Raw genomic sequence first — 22,716 nt, forward strand, 5'->3', positions numbered from 1 at the left:
AGGAGAGGAGAGGAGGCTCAAGTTGACATGGCAGAGGCAGGAAGCAACACACACACACACACACACGGCATGAGGGAAGGAGGAGGGGGGGGGGGGGGGGTGCCTCTCTCCCACCCTTTGCCGTGGTGAATACGGGTCAAGAGGAAGTTATGGGTGAGAGGTCACCCTTCTTCGTCCCGTCTATTTTGCTGTGTCAGCTTTATGGGAGAGGCAGGCTGGGGCTGTACACGTTAGACACACACACACAAGGACACACACACACACACACACACACACACACACACACACACACACACACACACACACACACACGACCTGATATGACACAGTGTGATATAGGGATGGGACAATAGAGCACAGAAGTCCTGACGTTACTCGTTCATCCCCTGGTTCGTAATGTAATTTCTCTATGGAGAATAACATTGGGTCATCATAGAATCGTCTCATATAAGAATTGTGGTCCAAAAATAAACAAACGGTCTCAGCGATATTGTCAGGGAGGAGGTTCTGTATCGTTTATGATAGTCAGTCACTCATATGTGAAACAGTATGTTTCTGGCGAAAATTTTACTAATTCGTCAGAAGTAACATTAGCGTTTCCGTTTTCTCACCGTCAGTTGATGGTTCATATCCATAAGAGTAAAACCGTACACACACACACACACACACACACACACACACACACACACACTGACACACGGACGGACGGACGGGGTGGAAAACATACTCTCTCGCCATGCCTTTCGGCCTGGCGGAGACAAAAAAAGTGCTCAGGAGCCGAGATACAGCATTTTTCAGTAAGAAGCTAAACAAGAAGTGAACGGAGCAGCAAATCTTCAGATAATGATATATTGCGTTCTGAAAGTTTTTTTCAAAAGAAATAAATAAAAAATGAGTTAAGTAATGCAGATATTTAACAATAATTTAACTATTGAGAGCGTAAAATGAAACCAAACGGACCCGTAAGGGTCCGTTTGGTTTCATTTTACGCTCTCAAGAGTTAGAGATCTATAAGGGTCCATTTGGTTACCAACTCTCCATCATTTAGCACGGGGACCACCTGGAACCCCCTCAAGGACAACTGGTGGTCCCCGGACCACTGGTTGAGAACCACTGGCGTAGAGAGGACATAGCTGACCAACAGCAGCACATTGTGGATCGTGCCAACGTCATGTATGAGCTTGTAGGTTCGGGATATTTTCGTTACAAGACAGCGTCGTGCTGGTGAAGTACTGTATGAATCGGTGCTCGAGACCCACTTTGACGATGCATGGGCTTGGACCACCACCCCCCCCGATGAATGTCAGGGAACAGGGAGATGGAAAAACAGAGGAGGGGAGGGGGGCGATGGAGAGAAAGTGAGAGGGGGAAGGAGAGAGAGACAGAGGGAGAGAGAGAGAGAGAGAGAAAGAGAGAGAGTGGGGGGGGGTTACAGCATCGTATTATATTTCATCACCTTCCAAGGAGTTGTGAGTACTGTAAATATGTCAACACACTTACTAGTCACTGCCAAAGCAAAGCCTACACGCATACGCACACGCGCACACACACACACACACACACACACAGAGTACATATAAACCAGGGATGGAAACACAATCACAAATACTTAACACACACGCAGTATAGGGCAGTGGTTCTCAAACTTGTTCATGTCAAGGAGGACCCCCAAATTGACTCTTATTACCCCGCGGACCCCCATTTGAAAAGATAAGCCAGGGACCCCCATAAGAGAAGGTTTTTACGGCTCTCTAGCAGTGATTCTCAACCATTTTAATTTCAAGGACCCCTAGTTTAACATGCATTAGGGCTACGGGCCCCCATGTAATGGCATTTATACCTCTGGGACCCCAATTCATATCGTAAAATCAATGTTAATTTAACTCTGAGAGTGTACAAATGGAACCAAATGGACCCGTTAGGGTCCATTTGGTTCCATTTGTACACTGTCAGAGTTACAGACCCATAATGGTCCATTTGGTTCCTATCCATCATTTAGCTGGGGACCCCCCGGAACCCCCTCAAGTACCCCTGGGGGCCCCCGGACCCCACTTTGAGAACCAATGGTATAGGGTATAGCCATTTTGTGGTGCCACAGATAGAAAACCCATTAATTTTACCCCAAAAAAAGATTTCCGAAAATATTTATATAAATAATTCTAAGCCTGGAACCAAGCCATCCAGGCTTGGTTTGGTATTTAATAAATACCCTATTTTTTGCGGTTTTCAAATATGCACATACACAATCAAACAAAAGAAGACAAACATTCTCAATACAGACATGCATAAACACAGACAGACTAAAAATAACAAAACAAACTATAGGCGCTATATAGGAGCACACGTACACAGAGGCAGAAGTGCACACAAGGGGCTGGCAATGGTTGTATTACCACGGTTAAAAAGCGCTTAACCGTTGAGCACTGTGGTGAAGCACTCACTGAACTTTGAACTGTATAAAGTAGTATAGTGAAGAGTTACCGCAGTAAAGTGTAAAAACTTGAATAAATGTTCTCTCCAGAGGATGGATAGACCACTGAAATGATTGTCATATCATTGTCATATCAATACAGCATTTCAAATCTCACTAACCTAATCAACCTAATGTAACCAGCTCTCTATGGCAGTGGTTCTCAAAAATGTTCATGTCAAGGACCTTGTCTATCTCAAAAACATATTTGTTCCAGGGACCTCCAGAAGCGCCGGTTTGAGTTTAAAATGGTTGCTTCAAAAATATATACATATAGATTTGCACAAAATAATGTTCAAGATTTTTCAAAAAACTGCAGATCTACAAGATCATAGCGCAGCACAAACTTTGAGAACCAATTTTCTATGATGTTATGTTAACTCAATTTCTGCCAATCACGCATAAATGCGATCTATTAAATAGCGCACTTGGCCGCCAAGATCGCATGAATGCGTTCTATTGAAACATTTGAAAAAAAATGAAAACACTTTTTTTTTTCTTTTTTTTTTCAATTTGACCCAAAGACCAAGGAGATATGATTTTTCGAAGATCTAGACTCCTATCCACTTCCTTGTTAACTCAAAACTTAAAATTTCTGTATCTCGGCTCCTGAGTACTTTTATAATTTCAATGAAAAATCTCTGGCAGAAAACAGCAAAAAATCTGAAATAATTAGGGCAGGCTAAGTGTTAAAGATCACAGGAAGTGATGCCCTGAAATCTGAGGATTATTCGTTTTTTGGTGATAAAACACACACATGACGTTGTAGCCAGTATATGAATATTCCACAGCTTCAGCCAGTTGTAAGGACAGCTGGAGACAGTGAAGTCCATCCAAGCAAGTCATGTTAAAGTACATTGTTACGTACATTGTGGTTTTGCAAACTTTTGGGGACATTGCATTGAAATCCATTCAATATCCCCTTACGAATAACCTTAACCATAACCAATCTAATCCTAACCCTTACCTTAACCATAACCAATCTAACCCTTAACCATAACCGTAACCATAATCAATCAATCAAAGTACCCAATCTGGGAACCCATTCGGTAATTTGTTTAGTTTTGGCCTCTGGGCCAAACCAGAGTTCCTGTGTTAAACAGGAAGCCTGGTTTGGCTCCTCCCCTTTTCAGTCCACTTCCTTCAAACCAATCTAGCCCTACCCTGTCTTAACCTGATAACCGATATAGCCTAACCCCGTGAAACTGCAGTCAAATGAAACTGGGGAAACCAATTGTATCCACAAATAAGACATGTGTCCACAAACCAGCTGGATGTCCAACATGTCTCTCCAAACACACACAGATATCATGCACGCACTAATACACTCACACTCTTGTGATTTCCACATTCCACGCACTTGTCGGTCACACACTAATTGTCACCACTTGTAAAAATATCCCTGGTAGGGATTTAAAGAAATGGCTGATACACTAGTCATCCAGAGAGACACACACACACACACACACACACACACACACACACACACACACACACACACACACACACACACACACACACACACACACACACACACACACTATTATTGAGGTATTGTGATGTATCATGATGTATTATCATGTGCCCTTGCTTACTGTAAGTCGCTCTGGATTAAGAGCGTCTGCTAAATGCCTAAACTGTGAACTGTAGATGGAAGCATAAAGGATAATGGCCCGGTATCCGCTTTAGAGGTTAAAAGGACCCAATAAAATAAATGGCTACATAACACGCTACAGCTTGCATGATGATGTGTCACAAGAGGTTGTTGTTTTGGCTGGTTGTCCACTGTTTGATTCACAGCATGGCAATGCTGTTACAACCTTGTGGAGTTTTCCAAAAATACATGTCTTTACCATCAGCAGTTTGTACCAGACAGCAACAAAGACATGTCTGTAACAACACACACACACACACACACACACACACAGACTGGGGCACTCGGTCACTAACCTACATTTGGACTCACTTATTTAAGCAAACATTGGGCAGTGCATGACACAGCACTGTGGCTGGCAAAGCAGAGTTGTCCCACACACACACACACACACACACACACACACACACACACACACACACACACACACACACACACACACACACACACACACACACACACACACACAGTGTCTCATCCAACAGATGGCTCTCATCTCATACTGCATGAGTGTGTCAGTGTGTAGAGTGAAGGCGTGTGCGTTTGTGTGTGTGTACGGATGTGTATCCTTAATGATTCCGGTTCTTATCAATTCCCTGTTCAATTAAAGATTAAAAATCTATGTCATGAAAATATGGAGATAAGAAACAAACAAAAACAAAACAAACACTGATTTTTTTCTGTTCTTCCTTTTCACAACTGGTGATCCATAATTCCACACATTTAACTGTGATACAGTGAAGCATTGAATTTGTTGTCTTTTAAACATAATGCTTTCCTCTTAATTCATATTCACTTTCCTTCCATTCAAAACAACTTCTGGATACTGTTTAGCAATTGACTGTTTTTTACTTGGATGTTGGATGGTTTTGAAATCAACCAGGTCCTTATATTTCAGTGTGTTCAGTGTGTGGGTTTGTTGGTTCTCTGTAATCAGCTTTGTTTACTATCCTTATTGCTATTTTTTGAAGAATGAACATTTTAAACGGTGCTTTGGCAATGTTAGCATCTCGCAACCCCGGAGTCCAGTAGAGCCAACGACAGCTATAGTCACCACACCTCGCCAGTGGTGGAAAGTAACCAAGTACATTTACTCAAGTACTGTACTTAAGTCAAATTTTGAGGCACTTTTACCTTACTGGAGTATTTCCAATTGTCTATACTTTTACTTCTACTCCACTACACCTCAGAGGCAAATATTGTACTTTTACTGCACTACAATTATTTGAAAACTTGAGTTACTAGTTACTTTGCAGATATACATTATTACATTATAAAACATACATTAACTACTTTAGCCCTATTTTATACCGATTTGAGAATAGCCGATCTACAAGCTCACACCGTGTCGCGATGGGAGCTTGTAGATCTGCTATTTTCAAACATTTTAGTACTTTTACATTTGGTACGTTAAGTATATTTTGATGCCAATACTTTTGCACTTTTACTCAAGTAACATTTTGAACACAGGCCTTTTACTTGTAACAGAGTATTTCCACATCGTGGTATTGCTACTTTTACTTCAGAAACATATCTGAGTACTTCTTCCACCACTGTCAGATAGACACGCCGGCGAACTTAGCCACACCAACAGGTCCTGGCTGATAGCAATGTACGTCATTGCAGATATGTAGCCTTTGTTTGCAACAATGAAAAGTAGCGGTGTGCCGATACACTAGTTTCATGAAACGATATGATATTGGGCTCACGACATCGATACGATATATGGCACTTTTTTATTATGAAAATATATGGGGGGGGGGGGGGGGGGCTTATGAAAATATATGGGGGGGGGGAAGCTTATGAAAATATATGGGGGGGAAAAAAGCTAATGCAAACAAATACTTCTGTTTTTGCATTATTATTATTTCAACCCAAAACGATTTTTTCCCCCCCAAAAACAATACATATCGTCGCGAAAACGTATTGCGATATATCGCGGGACGATATATCGGCACACCCCTCATGAAAAGTTATTGGTGCATCTAGGAACCGATAAGCAGAATCGAGATTGAATTTTTGTTTTTATGGGTACATGGCATTTTGAATTAGGTTCTTACTTACTCTCGTACCCAACGTGTGTGTGTGTGTGTTTGTGTGTGTGTGTGTGTGTGTGTGTGTGTGTCTAAATCGGTTGTAATTTCTGAGTAGAGAGGTCACATCATCTCATCTTGTTCTGCTGTCTGTCTTTCATCAAACTACACTCGTGCGTATGAACACACACACACACACATACACACGTACACACCACTCCACTGCCATTTGAAGACCGTCATACTCCCCATCACAGGGAGGGAGGGAGGATGCAAAATTGACACAAAAAAAGAAAGAAAACAGAAAACAAAAAAACAAAAAAACAAGAAAACAAACAAAGAATTGAGTGATGTGAAGATAGCCATGTAAAGCCTCAGTGATATTTAGTTGCGTGCCGGTGTTGTGCTCAGTAAATCTACAGATCTACAAGCTCACAGCGCGTCACGAATGTGACGCGTTGTGAGCTTGTAGATCTGCTATTTACTGCATGCAACACCAGCATTTTATTTATTTTATTTATTTATATGTTTATTTGACAGGGACAATACAAAAAACAATGAATCAGTTATAAAAACATGAAACCGTTGCAATTGTACAAGGGGTTTATAGCCAAGGCTAATTTGCGACCCCAGTCCCTGGTTAGACCTTTCTATACAAATATAAATATCTACCTAAAAAGTTCTGTTACAAAGAATCTCTAATCTAAACAAGTACAATAACAATAACATTCCCAAATTACATTCATGAAAGCAGTGACATTTATGTTTAAAAACGTGCCTAACATTAGTGTTCACAGCTTTGCCATGCAACTAAGTATAATAAATCAGGCTTAATGGTCCAGGCCATTCAGAGGGCAGCTGGACAGAACAACACAAACAATGAGAACAACTGACTGTGGTGGAAAAAGTACTCAATTGTTTTACTCAAGTAAAAGTATACTCTGTTACAAGTAAAAGTAATTGAAGTGGAGTAAAAAGTACAATAATGGCCTTTGAAATGTAGTGGAGTAGAAATAAAATGATTGAAAATTGGAAACACTCCAATAAAGCAAAAAATACCTCAAAATATTTACTTAATTACAGCACTTAGTCAGTACTTTACTCTAGTAAATGTACTTAGTTACTTTCCACCACTGCTGGCAATAAAATACAACACAATGGCACTCCTAGAAACAACCCTAACAAACACACAAACAGAGAGAGAGAGAGAGAGGGGGAGGATGGCTACAGAACGCTAAATATGGAAACACAAAAATGGAAAAGAACTGATTGAATTTGGAGAGAGAAGAGAGGAGAGAGAGAGAGAGAGGGGAAGGAAGGAAGGAAGAGAGAGAGAGAGAGAGGGAGGTATACAGAAAGCTAGGGAAATGAGAGAAAGGGAGTTGGAGAGAGTTGAGGCCAAGAGTTGAGTGTGAGAACAAGAGGTGGCGAGAAAGGGAGAGAGAGACAGCGGTAGTGTTCAACTTACTAAAGCGTTATAATGAGTGTATAGTTAACCAATATAGTATATAGTATTTGAAAAGTACTAATAACTAATAAGTACAAAGTACAGCCCACATTACAGGGTTAATTTAACCTACCGGAAAACGTAAGCAACTTTCCACCGGTCATCAAATGATTGGCTCAGGAATGTGACAAAAACTAAATAAATCTCCCTGAATTCAAGGCTTCATAGGGTGTGTAAATGATAGAAAATAAGTCATGTTGGGGGTGAACTACTCCTTTAAATAGCAGATATACAAGCTCATATGAACTTGTAGATCTACTATTTATTTATTTTTATCGAGAAAAAAAAAAGGTGAAAAAATTAGAATCTTTGAATATATATATTTTTAAAACTGTTTTTAGAATCAGCCTCAGGTCAGGTCTTAATGGGTTAATGCAGGGTTTAACGTTTTCAGGCCAAGGACCCCCTAGATCAGAGAGAGAAGAAGCAGGGACCCCCTCTATAATGTATAAAATTGTGTTCCAGATTAAACCTTTTTTGTTTACTTGGTCTGCTCTTTTTTCCCTCTACACCTATATACCTCTTTGCCAAAAATAGCAGATCTACAAGCTCACAACGCCTCGCAGCGCGAGGCGTTGTGAGCTTGTAGATCTGCTATTTTTGGCTAAAGTTCTCCTCAAAAAAGAGATGTTCGGGTTCAAGTGGTTAAGGTAAAAAAAAAAAAATCATATCACATTATTAGATTTGGCGGACCCCCTGTAGTAACTCTGAGGACCCCCTAGGGGTCCCGGACCCCCTGTTGAAGACCCCTGGGTTAATGGGTTAAGAGGAAAAGCAGACTCTTTAGCGTGTAGAAACAGGTCAATTAAGATCATTTGTCTTGCTGGGTATGAAATCAACCACTACTTTTTTTTTCCTTTTCTTTTTTTTCTGGATGGAGGATACAGAGAGAGGGACAGAAAGACAGCGGCCAGAACACTGGAGGGTCTGTCTGTGTGTGTGTGTGTCTGTGTGTGTGCGTGTGTGTGTGTGTGTGTACTGTACACCCTGGGGTCTTGTCTCGCCCCTCCTCCTCTCTTTCCTCTTGTGTTCCATGCCTCATGTCTTGTCTCAGGTCACATAGCTACCGTTGCCCCCGGCAACGGACACACAAAGAGGTCCGGGGGGCAACGATGCCAAGAGCAGGAAGTTCACTTTCTGTTTAAAGTCTCCGTGCCTTTCCATCGGTCTCTCTTTTAACATTTTCAGATGGGGGTCCGCGGCCAAATATATATATATATATATATATATATATATATATATATATATATATATATATATATATATATATATATATATATATATATATATATATATATATATATATATATATATATATATATATATATATCAATTTGTGGGTCATTGGCACACAAAAAAAAACGTTTGAGAACCACCGATTCAGAAGGCATTTGTAGAATGGGCCTCAGGTCTTAATGGGTTAAAATAAGTTCTGGACTGCAGCTTTAACTCTCCTAACACACACACACACACACACACACACACACACACACACACACACACACACACACACACACACACACACACACACACACACACACACACACACACACACACACACACACACACACACACACACACACACACACACACACACACACAACAGTGGTCTTGGCACTGCCACGCCTGTTGCTGCTGACACAGCAGAGAGGCAGAGAGACAGTGAGTGAGACAGAGAGAGAGAGAGAGAGAGAGACAGCGATACAGAATGAGAGAGAGAGAGAAGCTAAGCGCTGCTTTTGAAAACAACACAGCGTCTGATGGGGGTGAAATCATCTGTTTGGGAGAGTACACACTACACACTACACAGAGTACACACTACACACTACACAGAGTACACACTACACACTACACAGAGTACACACTACACACTACACAGAGTACACACTACACACTACACAGAGTACACACTACACACTACACAGAGTACACACTACACACTACACAGAGTACACACTACACACTACACAGAGTACACACTACACACTACACAGAGTACACACTACACACTACACAGAGTACACACTACACAGGACGCTGCCATTGGAAAATCCCGCGGTTTGGGAATGCCGAGCAAGCCGCTTAGCCAGCGTTGCCAGATTTTATGTGAGAGAAATAAGTAACTAAGGGACCATGAAAACTAGCCCAAAAGAAGTGACTACTGTTAGGCCACATGAGCACTTTAAACCTAATATGCGTCGGATATTTGAGCTTGTATATCTGCTATTTTCAAATAGATCTGCTATGTTCTGCTATTAAAGAAAAACAATCTTGGAAAAAAAGTCGCAACTACCAATATTTACAAGCAGGGGTCATCACCATGCCAGCTTGAGTAAAATGTGTAAAATAAAAAGCAAAATGATCTACAAGCTCACAACGAAACACAAGGGCTAATTCAAGAGGGTTAGAACAGAAGGGCCCCAACAGTCTCATTGTGAGCATGAGATCTATTTAACCACTGCCTTTTCATCTCATTATAGACCGCTAGTTCAAATAATGTGAAGAGAATAAGTCAATAGTTTAATATGTATCATTATGAAAAAACATGTTATGCATATCAAACAACAATACAAATGTGATTTATGATTAACTCTCTGGCTGCCAAGAACAACTTACAGTATAACGAGCATTTGTCATAACGCCCTGGCTGCCAAGAACGACTTATAACGACTTTTTAAATTAAAATGTATTTATTTATATATTGTTTTGGAAAAAATAACAGATCCCAAGATATCATGATCTGAAGATTTTCTGCTCCATTCACTTCTTGTTTAACTTATTACTTAAAAAGGCTGTATCTCGGCTCCTGTGTACTTTTTTTTTACTATGAATTTTTGGCCCAGACATGTTATTTTCAAAGGCAGAGAATTAATGTCAACGAGGTCGAGGTGAAACCACACAATGAAACCCTCTGTGATTAGCAACCATTAGAGGATCGATCATACTGGAGATACACTGTAAATATTCTGTGACTACTTGAAAAAGGTAAGAAAATCGAATTTACTAACGCAAACGCAGCCAGAAATAAGTCTGGCAGTGAGAGAGTTAACATACTGATGATTGCACTTGACTTGATATTTTCATATTTTCTTTTGGCAAAAATGGTTGAAATTTCTGTTCCTTATTTTATTTCTATTTTCTCAGTTCTCTGTCTGCTGGAAACGTCTAGTCAAATGATGTGTGGTCTGTCCGCAAACTGTCTTTACAAATTCTCTTTCTTCACGTACAAATACTTAGAATACTGATGACATCTCTACAGTTCCATGTACAGTACGGCACACACACACACACACACACACACACACACACACACGCGGCTGAGATTTCAGTTCCTTATTTTATTTTTTTCTCAGTTCTCTGTCTTGACTACGCTGGAAAGGTGTGGTCAAATGATTTATGGTTTGTCAGAAAGTGTCTTTCTAACTTTCCTTTCTTCACCATCTCTGCATAGTTGTTGCAATTCATTTTCCCATCAAAAAGAATTTGTTCAATACCGTTGGTTCTCAAAGTGGGGTCCGGTGACCCCCAGGGGTACTTGAGGGGGTTCCAGGGGGTCCCCAGCTAAATGGTAGTTAGGAACCAAATGGACCCTTATGGGTCTGTAACTCAGAGAGTGTACAAATGGAACCAAATGGACCCTAACGGGTCCATTTGGTTCCATTTGTACACTCTCAGAGTTAAATTAACGTTGATTTTACAATATAGATTGGGGTCCAAGAGATAGAAATGCCATTAAATGGGGGTCCAAGAAATTAAAATGCTTGAAAATCACTGCTATAGAGCCGTACAAATCTTCTCTTATGGGGGTCCTTGGCATATCTTTTCAAATGGGGGTCCGCGGGCTAATAAGTGTCAATTTGGGGGTCCTTGACATGAAAAAGTTTAAGAACCACTGTTCTATACCATGTATTTTGTCTCATGATGACGTCTGTTCCCAAACTCATTCTGCTGATGTCTTGGCTCACTTAGTTGTGGCTGAAAAATAGTAGTAGATTTATAAACAGGTTTAACACACCAGTACCATCGACATGCTGCCAGGGTCAATTATTCAAGACGTTGATGACCCCTGTTTAAAAGCGACAGAAAAACAAGCCCAAAGTCGCTTATAATAAGCAGACATGGCAACACTGCGCTTACACACACACACACACAGCTGGGAGAGGAGACCACTGCAGGAATGTCAGAGAGAACACTCACAATTAGGCTTGGCTGTCCCTGCAGACATGAAACCATGTTGGACTCCTGAAGGCAAAGACAAAATGGACTATGATCCAAGCCAGCGGTTCTCAACCTGTTCAGGCCGTGACCCCCCCCCCCCCCCCCCCAAAAAAAAAAACATATTTTAACTGGGGACCCCCCACCCTGACAAGAACTCGGAATGTAGGAGTTGAGGCATTACAGTTTAAAAAAGAAGGTCATGCCCTGAAGAAGGCCATAAAGGCCGATACATATTGGCTTGTTTTTATGCTTGTTCAAAGATTAACTAGCGTTTTAGCTTTTTAAACGTTTTTGGAAGATGTGCCTTGGTTTTGTAACATATTTCTGACTCTTTTCTAACCAAAGAGCAACCTCCAACATTTATTTATCTTTCATAGACTTTAAGAATGCCACAGCCCTCCTCTTTTACTTTCTTCTTTGATATGACTGACTGTTTGACTGACTAACAGTCACAGTACGTGTGTGAGGGTACGCGATGATGTCTCCTTACTTGCACAGAGAGACTGAGGAACTATGCCTTACTTTCATTTTATGTATTTTTTTTTTTTTATAAACACCTTATGTAGCTACGTATATTTGATATTGCTGTTTTGTTATTTGGCATCTTCCCTTTCTTATGATTATCTTTTGAGACTGCAATTCAAGGAGTATAGCTTATACGGAAAATATGTTTTGCCCACTCTGCTGCTATACCTGTAAACTTGTGATGAGACAATAAAACTTGACGTTGGTCTCATTGCAGAAATAACCTTCCATCCCTGTGAGTTGTACTGAACTCTGCCCGTTAAAAGAAAAAGTGAAAGAGATAAAGTCAGAGGAGAGACAGAGAGCGAGAGCGAGAGCGAGAGCAGGAGAGAGAGAGAAACTGGAGTTAGAGGTGGGTGCCATTTAGTCCTGTCAAAGGGAGTTGGAACATTTTGAACTTCCAACACACTGGAAATACGTTTTTAATAAATGATGTTGCCTTTTGTTTGTTTGTTTGTTTGTTTGTTTTTAAAAGGCGGGAAATCCTCAGTGTGAATTTATCCATTTGCAACTCAAAGAGGGCACACATGGAACACTCTGAATTGACTTAACATTCAGGCTTGTGTAGTTGTGCGACACAACTAACCCACTCCCTCTGGCCATAGTGTGGAGTGAACCACTTCCACAGGACGGACACACACACACACACACACACACACACACACACACACACACACACACACACACACACACACACACACACACACACACACACACCCAGTATGGGAGCCTGGTGAGGCAACATGGGCACTTGACAAACACACCAGTGCCAAGAGAAAGCAGCCCCATGGGGACAGCCAGGACAGAAGAGAAGAGAGAGAGAATGAAAGAGAGAGAGAGAGAATGAAAGAGAGAGAGAGAGAGTGACCACGCTAACCAGTTTAACGCACGTCTGTCTCCAAATAGCCTCCATCCCCTCCTCCGCCCAGGCCAGCACAAAACAAGAGCAGCCTACTTCCCTGGCCGACAACAACACAATACCCAGTCTAAACAGACACACACACACACACACACCCTGCCCACACAAGAACACACTCTGTACACGTGGGACACGCTCAGACTGAACGGGTCACCTTTAGCCCTGGTATGTATGAACTACAGGCCCGCATACACAGTACACGTAACAGCACAAAACAGGAAGACACGTGCATTGACGCGGTATACCATCACCACCACACGTGCCGTTTGTGTGTTGTTTATACCTGACACACACGTGTTCATCAAGACCGCTGACTCTGTCGGGTTTGCTGGAACAATATCCATTTGACCGACCGACATCAAACTTGGTGCGCACCTCGGCCAGGGGGCATAAAAGAGACACACAGACAGACAGACGGGGTACAATGGGTATACTCTTGACAACCGATTTTTCCCGGTCTAGTTTTAACCCTTTAAGACCTGAAGCCGATTCTACAAAATGTCTTCTAAAGCCCAACGGTTTTCTGAAAAACGTATGTTTCTAGACCAGTGGTGCTCAAACTTTTTCGTGTCATGTTTCAGGACCCCCAAAATGATGTGTATTTGGCCGCGGACACCCATCTCAAAATATTTTGTTCCAGGGACCCCCGAGAAGCAAAGGTTTGAGTTACAAATGTTTGCTTTAAAAATATATATATATTCAAAGATTTGCACACATTTTTATTATTTTTCAAAAATAGCAGATATACAAGCTCATAGCGCGGCACTCGGTGCCGCGCTATGAGCTTGTATATCTGCTATTTTTGAATAGCCAAAGTGTAAAATAATGCTTTTTTAGTGCAAATCAAAAAGTGACACAGATGCCTTCCAGGTCTTAATGGGTAAAATAAAACAAATGACAGATGAGGACGAGAGACGTGAGCGGGGGCGGGCAGGTATCGACGGTGGTGACAAGTCCACTGCATCTGATCTGCCAAAATAAACGTATCAGGACCTGAAACGCATAACACACAGCTTTGCCATCGCATGGATTATTTTGCTACAAAACCCCCCAAAAAAAGAGTAAAAAAGAAAGAAGGTGTATTGAGGTTTTTTATTTCCGTTACATGATTTGCACGAGAACTCTTTTGATGGAAACATGTGCAGCAGAGTGATTGAGTGTTCTGGGGGCAGGGGGGTTGCCAGGCTGGCGTTGGTAAATGTCAGATGGCGTTGATGATATCACCCAAACAAGATGGCTCTCCTTTGTACCTCTGCCAGCCACAGACAGGGCCACATGGGCCCCCCCCATGCTGAGGCCCAGGCACAACAGATTAATAGTGTTCACTCAGTCAGAAAAAAATCTCATCCGTGGCAAGACGTCCGAAATGCGCTCACACACACACTGCGTTTCAAGCTGATATTTAGTACGGTGTATGCCAAAGTACATTTGCTTTCTTAACCCATTAAGACCTCGAACGCATCTGTGTCACTTTAGATTTCTTTGGCTATTCAAAAATAGCAGATATACAAGCTCATGGCGCGGCACCGAGTGCCGCGCCATGAGCTTGTAGATCTGCTATTTTTTGAAAAATCTTGAAAACTATTTTTTTTCATTTTTTTTTCAAAAAACTGTTAGGATTTAGATTTTTTTCAAGAATCGCCTCAGGCCTTAAAGGGTTAAGGTTTACACTGTGCAGTAAATGATGCAACATGTGGTGTGTTATTGTATGTGTGTTGCGTAGCTAGTATAGTTCAGCACCAGGCGTTTACAATTTAACCACATGAACCCTAACAACCCTATTCTGGATAGGCTAACATTTGGCGGAAATAGGCGAACATTCACTCCAACGTCAGTGCCGCTCATGGCTTCAACTCTGGCCCTCTTCAACTTGTTTCAGACATACTTTATACACAAATGCCATCACCACAGTCTAGTTAATTAATCCATTAAGACCGGGAACGCATCTGTGTCATTTTGAGATTTCTCTGGCTATTCAAAAATAGCAGATCTACAAGCGCTATTTCTTTTTTAATCGTGAAAATGTGTGCAAATCGTTTCATATAAAAGCAACGCGTTCTCCACACAGAATCTATAATAATTGCACAGTTACCCAAATGCAAGCTTTCAAGCATTTAAAGCAGCATGGTTGATGGTGGAACAATCCACTCTGGACGCCAACCTGAGCCGAGCTCCTTCGGAACACCAAGAAGAAGAGGAACTCGGCCCAGTGGGTACCGTGCCAAGGCGCCAAGACATGTGCCCAGTCAGTCAGTGCCAGTTTGGGCTCAAGCTGCCTTATGTTGCCATTGGCACGTGATGCATAACCGTCTCTCTGTCGGGTGGAAACTAGGGCTTTCACGACTAGAGATTTTTACAGGTCGACTAATTTGACCCAGTGGTAGTCGACTAGTCGAAATTTAAATTAAAAAAAAAAAATTACAAAAAAAAAATATATATATTTTTTTTTTTGGGTGGCACTGTTTTAATACCATCCTACTACTATATTACTACTATTATTATCCTCCTGCCCTTATTTTTATGGCGTTTTAAGGGAAGCGCTTCTGGCACAGCAGCACAGCACCACAGCAGCGTCTCCAAGGATCCCCATTGCCCAATAATAGGCTTTTATTGGGCATGCTTTTGACCCCCTTTTGATAAAAAATAAAGTCAGGAGGATAATAATAATAGTAAGATGGGCCATTACTATAGCATTAAAAATTAAATATAAAAAAATAAAACGTTTTTTTTTTTTTTTTTTTTTTAAACTATTCGACTAGTACCAACAAGGTCGACTAGTGGTTATACTAGTCGACTAGTCGACTAGTTGGTGAAAGCCCTAGTGGAAACCTCATATGTCCAAAACTGATACTTTTTCAGGATTCAAATTCAAAAGCATCAGATCTACAAGCTCGAAACGCGTCGCTTCGCGCCGTGTTTCGAGCTTGTAGATCTGCTACTTTCGATGCATTTGTGTGACGCTGTAGTATGATCAAGTAGGACACACATTTACAAAAAAAAAGCACAAAGTTTAAAACATGGAGATAAGAGGTTTCTGCCCGACAGCGATGATAAGTTAAGAAAGCAGGCACTAAGTGCTGTACAGATGTTAACGCTCGGTATTCCTCAGATTACGATGTCATCCCCCCCCACATATCAAATGCAAAACGTCCTCGGGCTCGTTTTGGGGGAAACGAGTGATGCATTGACTGCATGAAAGACGCTGCGTCCGTCCGTCCGTCCGTCCGTCCGTCCGTCCGTCCGTCCGTCCTTCCACATTGCTAAACGCCCACGGCAAAGACGCAAAGAATCTCCAACCGCAATGGTTTCCCCCTGAAACGCTATAACAGCCGGACGCCAACCCGCAGCCGAGGTCGGTCACAGAAACATGACCTTCACGTCGAAGCCAGGAGGACCACGGGACGCCGGGCCCAGGCCCCAGAAGAACGCTGAACTCTTTGGTCAACGTTTTAACCTGGAAGTATAGCCTAAAAAACCATCAGCCTCTCAAAGGATTGATGGATGAGGGACGAGGCCGGCCTCCCTGACCTCATTCAGTCATCTCTTATCCCACTCATCATAGCGGGGGTGACAGCGAGCCAGAGAGAGGAAGAGGGAAAGAAGAAGAAGAGAAGAGAGAGAGAGGGGAAAAAGGGGGAGCTGGTAGTGCATGTTTGAGAGAGGAAGAATAGAGAAATGGGAGAGACGTGATGCAGTGGGGTTCGATTTTTTTTTTAAAGATACAGAGAGGGGGAAACTACTAATTAAGCCCTGTACATCTTTGTACAACAAATATTTTATATAAATATAATTGCTAAATTAAAGTAAAAATACCTAAACATTTTTCTTTTGTACAGTACTTAAGCAAATGTACTTTGTTTTACTTTCCACCACTTCTGATATCTTGATGTTCACAAGTTAGAAACAATTCACTCTTGGCCCGCACAAGTAATCACTTACACAGGCCAACGTGGACATTCCTAAAGTTCCTATAAAGCTCACAAAAGTGTGCAATGCTCCTTTAGAATTCTTTGTTTCAACAAGTCTTCATGGGAAGTGTGAAACGGGAAGTTGCAAACAAGGACAGGAACAGGAAAAAAGACATGCTGAAAGTTTTACAAGCAGGTTCAACAACACTAGACCGAGTGGTTCTCACACCCTTATACAGGTCTGAGAGTGTACACGTGGACCCTTGCAGGTTCTTTTGGTCCATTTGTACCCTCTCAGAGTTATGTGGTGGTCCTTGAAATTAAAATGTTTGAAAGCGGCGCTCGGTGGTCCTGCTCACCACCGCAGAGGTGGTAAAAGGTTGAAAACCACTGCAATTGAAGACCCTGGCAAGGGAAATAACACAGGCTGAGTATTATGATGATGAAGACTGGTCTCTCACTGCTGCGTCTTCATCATCATCAGTCGGTGCGTGCGTGCGTGCGTGCGGACCCTGATGGTGGGGGGAACGTCCCATTATTGACAAATGTGCGCATATGGAGCCGTGCTCATTGTGTTGTAATAAGAACAGGCCTTCCTCTTGGGCTTTGTAGTGTATAGTGCTTTATTATTAGGCCACATGTTTTGCTGATGATGACACAGGAATGCTCTTGCTCATCCGACCTGTCACTTTAGTGCAGTGGTTTTCAACCAGTTGGTCCGGGGACCACCAGTGGTCCTTGGGGCCGGGGAGTACCAGGGGGTCCCTAGCAAAATGAGTTAACATAGCGTCAGAATCGCTTAGTTTTGGCTATTCAAAAATAGCAGATCTACAAGCTCATAGCGCGGCACCGAGTGCCGCGCTATGAGCTTGTAGATCTGCTATTTTTGAAAAAATCTTCAAAATGTGTGCAAATCTTTGAATATATTTACAATACACAAGTAAGACGCGCGAACGCTGGAAGCGAACGCAGCTCGAAAATAACAATAAGAAGAATAGAAAGGAATGAGCAATTACTTGCCATCTAGCCTGAAATATGCACAAATGACATGGAATTCTTAGATATCCCAATAGATGAACTCGTGTAGATGCTTGTAGATGTGTTATTTTTGACTGTCGCTGCTATATTTTTCTCAGAGGAGTGTAATGAGTCACCCAGGGGCACAGGCGAATTTCAGCCACACTGTAGTGCATGCAGGCAATGAGAGCGTGACTCACATGGGGGCAGCCAATGAGAGCGTGAGTGACATGGGGGCGCGGCTGCACACATACTGCACACAGACAGACACACAAGCCGAGCCGAGTTTCATAGTATGCTCCACTTGGTCGGAGGCCTCCTTCCGCGTTCGCAATTACATACATTTTTTTACTCAAATCTTTGTTTCTGGGGGGTCCCTGGCACAAAACATTTTCAGTTGAAAAGGTTGAAAACCACTGGTTTAGTGCCTCACACACCCCTTACTTTGGCCGCCTGGAACGCTCGTAATATTCTCAGTCATTTCAAGGTCATTCTGATGTTGCACGTAATTAATGAGCGTCTGCAATTTGCAGGGATACGTGTGTATAGGATTGAATGTAGATGTGGACATATTCAGTGGTTGGATTGCAGGATGCTAAAATCCTGGAGGATTTACCGGGATGTAATCCGCCCCTACATTCATGAACCACAGTAACACACTAGCCTTGTTAAGAAAAAAATATAACGTGCCAATTTAAAATTTACAACGAAGTGCGAGATGGGAATAAGCAGAGTAAGCATGGACTGAAAATAAACAAGGTGCATAAATAATCACATAAGCAGAGTGCAGAGAGAGAACAGCGTACTACAGTAGTGCCTCAAAGTAACTAGGATACCACGTCAACAATGATCCTAGCATCAACAACATGCCACCTAAAATAACATTCGAAACGCTATACGATGCCAAGTAAACAATGAACCTATCATTTGTCTAAATCAGTGGTTCTCAACCAGTGGTCCGGGGACCACCAGTGGTCCTTGAAGGGGTTCCAGGGGGTCCCCAGACAAATGAATAGTGAGGAACCAAATTGACCCTTGTGTGTCTGTAACTCTGAGAGTGTACAAATTTGTACACTCTCAGAGTTAAATGAACACTGATGATGATACTACAGTGTGGATTGGGACCCCCAAGAAATCAAAATGGTTGAGTACCCTGGCATATCTTTTCAAATGGGGGTCCCTGGGCTAATATGTGTCAATTTGGGGGTCCTTGATGCGAAAAGGGTTGAAAACCACTGGTCTAAATGATAGGTATCATATGACCACTTGACTTACTTGACTTTCGTCGCGAAAAACAAATCTAGGAAACAAACCCCCCCCAGATATTACACACTGCCCCTAGCCCACGTTTAGGACAGCCATTGACATACTGCCATATCCCGCGTTCTTTATAGCACTACAACGTGTTGCCATGTTTGAGATTAAATAAGGGTCCCTATGGCCCATTAAAACCGGGAAAGCCTCTGTGTCATTTTAGATTTTGGCAAAAAATAGCAGATATACGAGCTTGTACATCTGCTATTTTTTTATTTTTTTCCCCCAGATGAAAAAAAAAAGACCATTACTGTATCAAAAGTAATCAACAAACTATCCTATAAAAACTGGTCAAACATTGGCCACATTGTCAAATAATATAAGTGAGGCAAAATTGTGAAGATAGCCGATCTGCAAGCTTGTAGATCTGCTACTTTCACAATATTTATCTGTGGAACCGAGTCAAAATAACTGTAATGCCTCAACTCCTACAATTCCAAGTGCTTGTCAGGGTGGGGGGTCCCCAGTTCAAATATGATTATTTTGGGGTGTCCCCAGTTCAAATATGATTATTTCGGGGGGTCCCCAGTTCAAATATGATTATTTTGGGGGGTCCCCAGTTCAAATATGATTATTTCGGGGGGTCCCTAGTTCAAATATGATTATTTTGGGGGGTCCCCAGTTAAAATATGATTATTTTGGGGGGTCCCCAGTTCAAATATGATTATTTCGGGGGGTCCCTAGTTCAAATATGATTATTTCGGGGGGTCCCTAGTTCAAATATGATTATTTCGGGGGGTCACGGCCTGAAAAGGTTGAGGTTTAGATGGAGTCTCTCTGCCTACATCTCCCATCTCTCCATAGTTATGGTTCGCTGTCCTCATCGGGAGGAGAGGAAACGTGCGGTGAAATGAATATCGCTGTATCACTTACAATCTTTAATCAAGTTTTTTCCATCCAGTTTGTATCTGTCATTTCTTTCCCAGGCTCCAGTTGTTTTTATTTCATTTAAAAGTGTGTTATTAATCCTCCTACGCTGTATTTTGGTTGTAATTTTATACTGCAATTCTTTTCTATAATAAACAAGTTGCAGATTACAGCTTTAATGAAAATCACAAATTTGTCTTATTAACCCATTAAGACCTGGAACGCATGTGTCATTTTAGATTTCTTTTGGCTATTCAAAAATAGCAGATATACAAGCTCATAGCGCGGCACCGAGTGCCGCGCTATGAGCTTGTAGATCTGCTATTTTAGAAAAATCGTGAAAAAAATTTTTTTTATGTTTTTTTTTCTAAAAACTGTTAGGATTTAGAAAAAATAATGAATCGGCCTCAGGCCTTAATGGGTTAATATTATCATCATTAATATTCTACAACAGAGCCCCAGGATGTGGTGATGCTGGTTTACACTAAAGCCTGATTTTAAACTTCATCGTAAGACGGTGTCAACGCACCGAAAAAAATAGCCGATCGACAAGCTCACAACACACGGCGGATGCAATGCGTTGTGAGACTGTAGATCTGCAATTTTCATCGTACAATGAATGGAGCATGAATTAGGCATCAGAGAGAACATGCTGGGTCTCATTTAATGTCTCCCCTCCTCTGCCTCCTCTTTTCCTCTGCCCTCGTTTGTCTCTTACTCCCCTATTTTCCTCCCTTCTATTCCCCTTCCTTTCCTCCCTTCTTGGTTCTCCTCTCCTCTCCTCTCCTCTCCTCTCCTCTCCTCTCCTCTCCTCTCCTCTCCTCTCCTCTCCTCTCCTCTCCTCTCCTCTCCTCTCCTCTCCTCTCCTCTCCTCTCCTCTCCTCTCCTCATTCCATTCAGTGGTGGAAAAAGTACTCAGATCTTTTACTCAAGTAAAAGTACCAATACTGCAATATAAAAATACTCGTCCAGAATTCAAATTTACTTGAGTAAAAGTACAAAAGTATTGGCATCAAAATGTACTTAAAGTACCAAAAGTAAAAGTACTAAATATTTGAAAATAGCAGATCTACAAGCTCACAACGCGTCGCGATGCGACGCGTTGTGAGCTTGTAGATCGGCTATTTTCAAATAGCCTGGGCATAAAATAGGGTTAAAGTGGTTAATGTACGTTTCATTATATCATAGTTTATATCTGAAAAGTAACTAGTAACTAAAGTTTTCAAATAAATGTAGTGGAGTAAAAGTACAATATTTGCCTCTGAGATGTAGTGGAGTAGAAGTAAAAGTATTGGAAAATACTCAAGTAAAGTACAAATACCTCAGAATTGTACTTAAGTACAGTACTTAAGTATTAATGTACTTAGTTACTTTCCACCACTGATTCCATTCTTCTGCTCTTCTATTCTGCCTGCTGTTCTAGAGAGCAGGAAGTTATAGGGTCATCAGGTCAATCCCATTAATACAGCGAGCCATAAGTGTTCACTTAAACTCACAAATGACAGCTTCCCAGCATGTGTGCGTGCGTGCGTGCGAGCGTACATTTGCAATATACTGTAAATGCCACCGAAAGGAAATGTAACTTTAAAGGGGCTACACCATGAATTTCATTTTTTTTTAGGTTTTTAGTATTTTTTGGGCTCTTGTACCCAAATTTTTTTTTTTTTTTAACATTCAGTCATTCATGCTCATTTCATGGATTTCCTGAATGGGCGTGTCTGAACAGGCCATTTCAGAATGGCAGGGCAAGTGATGTCACTTGCCCTGATTTTGCATTGACGATGGCCAGACAGAATTGCTCAGTAGCTCCCCCCTGCCCAATAGGACGTTTTGGTATTGCAGCTGAAAAAGCTTGGAATGACAGACAGTCAGATTGTGAGAAAAAATATCTGGATGTTTTTTAGGCTTACAACCTGTTTAAAACGTATTAGGGGGCAATATTTATATATAATATATATTTTTTTTAATTCATGGTGTAGCCCCTTTAATAGCCATACACAGCTTCTCAGTTAGGCTCAGAACGTGTGACTATAGTGTGACACACGTGTTAATGACACCTGCCACACACACACGCTGTGGTCAAGAGCAACTAACTACACACTGAGGACGTGAAACAATGTTGAATGCATACAGGTCATCATTCCTGTATGCATTCTGAGGCCGATACCGATTCTGATATTTTGGAGAAAGGATCAAGGCAGATAGGCCAACATCAACCCATTTCTCTCTCTCTCTCTCTCTCTCTCTCTCTCTCTCACACACTCTCTCACACTCTCTGTCTCAC

General features: G+C 41.7%; 1 protein-coding gene across 1 annotated transcript in view; it reads right to left on the reverse strand.

Annotated features, from left to right (window-relative positions):
- Positions 1-22,716, reverse strand: part of LOC311057367 (rho GTPase-activating protein 26-like) — a 162,418-nt gene that overhangs the window by 95,044 nt on the left and 44,658 nt on the right.

The sequence above is a fragment of the Gymnoscopelus microlampas genome (assembly GCF_963454915.1).
Source record: "Gymnoscopelus microlampas genome assembly, chromosome: 12".
Taxonomy (NCBI): Eukaryota; Metazoa; Chordata; class Actinopteri; order Myctophiformes; family Myctophidae; genus Gymnoscopelus; species Gymnoscopelus microlampas.